The 3,161-nt window shown below is 43.9% G+C and overlaps 1 pseudogene; it reads left to right on the top strand.

Moving 5' to 3' along the window:
- Positions 1-1,733: 1,733 nt before the first annotated feature.
- Positions 1,734-2,924, top strand: LOC140202018 (probable G-protein coupled receptor 139; annotated as a pseudogene).
- The last annotated feature ends 237 nt before the right edge of the window (positions 2,925-3,161 follow it).

Raw genomic sequence — 3,161 nt, forward strand, 5'->3', positions numbered from 1 at the left:
GTTTGTAAGTCACTCTAACCATTGCCTCCTTGAATGCTCTGATATGGAACTTGGTGTTGGATTTGTTCAGCTTTGTTTATTTCTGACTGTTATTCCAGCTTTGAATCTTCACTGGAATTCCTCGTTTCTTCCTTGATTTTACTCTTACCTCTCTGCCACATCTACCAAGCTTCAGTCTTATTGGGTCAATGTCCTTCATCCTTTGCACCTTCAGATTTGCAATGGTCAGGCTCTGGATCCTGAATAGCAACGTACTCATTGATTTCCAGATTCTACTGGCTTAATTCCAATGTAGTCAGTCGGTATGATGTATTCCATGTAAAATGACTGATAATGATCAGAATTGCTGTCTGCAATGTTTGGTTATTCGTCCAATTCTTTAAATGTGGCTAAACCCTACTGATGGGTTTTCTAGAAGTGTATAAAGAATGAGAACCTCTATTTAACACCAATAACACAGAATTTTCGAAGGACTTTATCATCAATGAAGTTTCTTTGAAATGTGACCACAGTTGCAACAAACCTGAAACCATCAACTCAACCTATCCGTCAGGATCCAATTGTCAAAGTTGGGAACTCACAGATTTCTCCAGCTTCCTTCTCTTTTCTAAACAAATGTTTCGCCCATGGATCTCAGTCACCTTGTGTTGATGACACAAAGTTGTGTTGTGTTGGGGCTGTTGTGGATAGTCTGAAGGGTTGTCAGAGGTTACAGAAGGACATCAATAGGAGGCAGAACTGGGATGAGAAGTGGCAGAAAACTTCAATCCAGATAAGTGTGAAGTGGTTCATTTTGGAAGGTCAAATTTGAAGACAGAATATAATATTAATGGTAAGACTCTTGGCAGTGTGGAGGATCTGAGAGGTCTTGGGGCCATTCAAGGACACTCAAAGCTGCTGCACAGGTTGTCAGTGTTGTTAAGAAGGCGTATATCGTGTGTTGGCTTTCATCAACCTTGGGACTGAGGTCAAGAGCCATGAGGTAACATTACAGCTAGATAGGACTTTGGTCAGATCCCACTTGGAGTACTGTGTTGATTTCTGGTCACCTCACTACAGGAAGGATGTGGATACTATAGAGAGAATGCAGAGGAGATTTACAAGGATGTTGCCAGGATTGGAGGGCATACCTTATGAGAATGGACTGAATGAACCTGGCCTTTGCTCCTTGGGGCGACAGAGGATAAGAAGTGACCTGATAGAGGTGTTTAAGATGATGAGGGGCATTGATTGTGTGGATAGGCAGAAGCTTTTTCCCAGGGCTTAAATGGCTAACACGAAAGGGCGTAGTTTAAGGTGCTTGGAAATAGGTATCGAGCTGTTTTTCACACAGAGAGCGCGGGTGCATCGAATGCACTGCCTGCAATGGTAGTAGAAGCAGATACAATAGGGTCTTTTAAGAGCCTCTTAGATAGGTACATGGAGCTTAGAAAAATAGAGGGCTACGTGCTAGGGAAATTCCAGGCAGTTTCTAGAGTAGGTAACATGGTCGGCACAACATTGTGGGCCGAAGGGCCTGTAATGTGCTGCAGATTTCTATGTTCTATGTTTACCCTAATAAATGGAGATGTTAAGTCAACAAATGAAGAGCTGGAGATGGACGGTGTTGGTAAGGGACAGCTGGAAGTTGCAACAAAGTCACTGCAAGTTTCCACTTCCAGGGTGTGAAAAGAAGTGGCTACAATGCGAAGGGAGGAGAGGGGAAGGAGACACATGTGAGACTGGAATAAAGAATGTTCCTGACTTTCCACCCTGAGATAGAATCAACGGGGAACTCACTGCTTCACCTGCCAACACCTTCTTGTTCAAACCAGGTGAGTGAACACGATGTTCCATGTGAGGACGAGTTAAACCAGCTGGATATCCAACTCCCCAACTCATCCAGCTGGTTCCCATTGTCAACTGTATAGGGAGTCCCCATGGGTGACTGACTTGTTACATATGTTTCATTGCCAAATTAGTCTTTAGCCCATTTAAGTTTAACTGTTAAACCCACAGTAATTAATAGTGATTCTATTTTCTCCCCTTCACTTGACTGATTTACATTGTTTACTTCTCCAATACTCACAGCTAACTTGGTGGCAATTGTAACTCTATCACGAAGGCGGTGTGGACTCTCCAAAGGTGTCACTTGCTATCTTCTGGCAATGGCCGTGGCAGATCTACTGGTCGTAATATTTAACATCATTCCCAAAGTGATATATTTCTATTACAAACCCCCCGTGTGCAACATCATAAAGACCATGAGTTACGTGTCTGTGGCTAGTTCCGTCTGGCTCACTGTAGCCTTCACCTTGGACCGTACGGTGGCCATTTGCTTCCAGAGGCTGAAGATCAGATACTGCACTGAAAAAGGTGCAGCTATTGTCATTGCAGTGGTGAGTCTGCTGAGTTTGTTCACCAACGTCCCGTGGTATTTCACGTACGGGTCTTATATCTGCTGGGTATCGCTTGATTTCATATTTTCCCGCGTGTGGAAAGCCTTTGACTGGGGGCACCGTGTTTTAACCCCAGTTGTCCCCTTCCTGCTGATCCTGCTGCTCAATGTGGTCACTATTAGACACATTCTGATGGCCAGTGTAGCCCGCAGGAGACTGAGGTGTCAGCGGAATAGGGAGGAGAAGGACGACCAAGAAATGAAGAATCGAAGAAGATCCATCATTTTGCTCTTGACTTTATCGGCCAGCTTTATCCTGTTATGGATGACACATGTGGTCATTCTTGCAGTTGAGTCGATTTCTACGCAGTATTTCGTAATGACACCTTCGTATTTCGTGGGTCAACTGGTGGGAATAATGCTTCAGTCCTTCAGCTCCTGCACCAACATGTTTATTTATGCCATCACTCAGAAGAAGTTCCGAGAGGAGGTGAAAAATGTTGTGAAATATCTCCTTAGGCCCATCCTGAATTTCTGTAGAAGTTAGGGAGAAAGTTGGAAACTTCAACCCAGGACAGGTGGTAATGTTATCATTGCTGACCAGCAAAATCCAGTTGTAAAATCAGATCAAAGAACTTTGAAAATGAGAATTAGAATGTCCACACTTACTCAGGTGGAGGGTTCAGCAATATCCTAAAATATCAACTACAACCTCCCAGACCACATTGACCCACAGCAATTTGCCACCGCTGAAACAGTCCACAGTTGATCCACAGCCCCTTTA

This window comes from Mobula birostris, chromosome 8 (genome assembly GCF_030028105.1).
Source record: "Mobula birostris isolate sMobBir1 chromosome 8, sMobBir1.hap1, whole genome shotgun sequence".
Lineage (NCBI taxonomy): Eukaryota > Metazoa > Chordata > Chondrichthyes > Myliobatiformes > Myliobatidae > Mobula > Mobula birostris.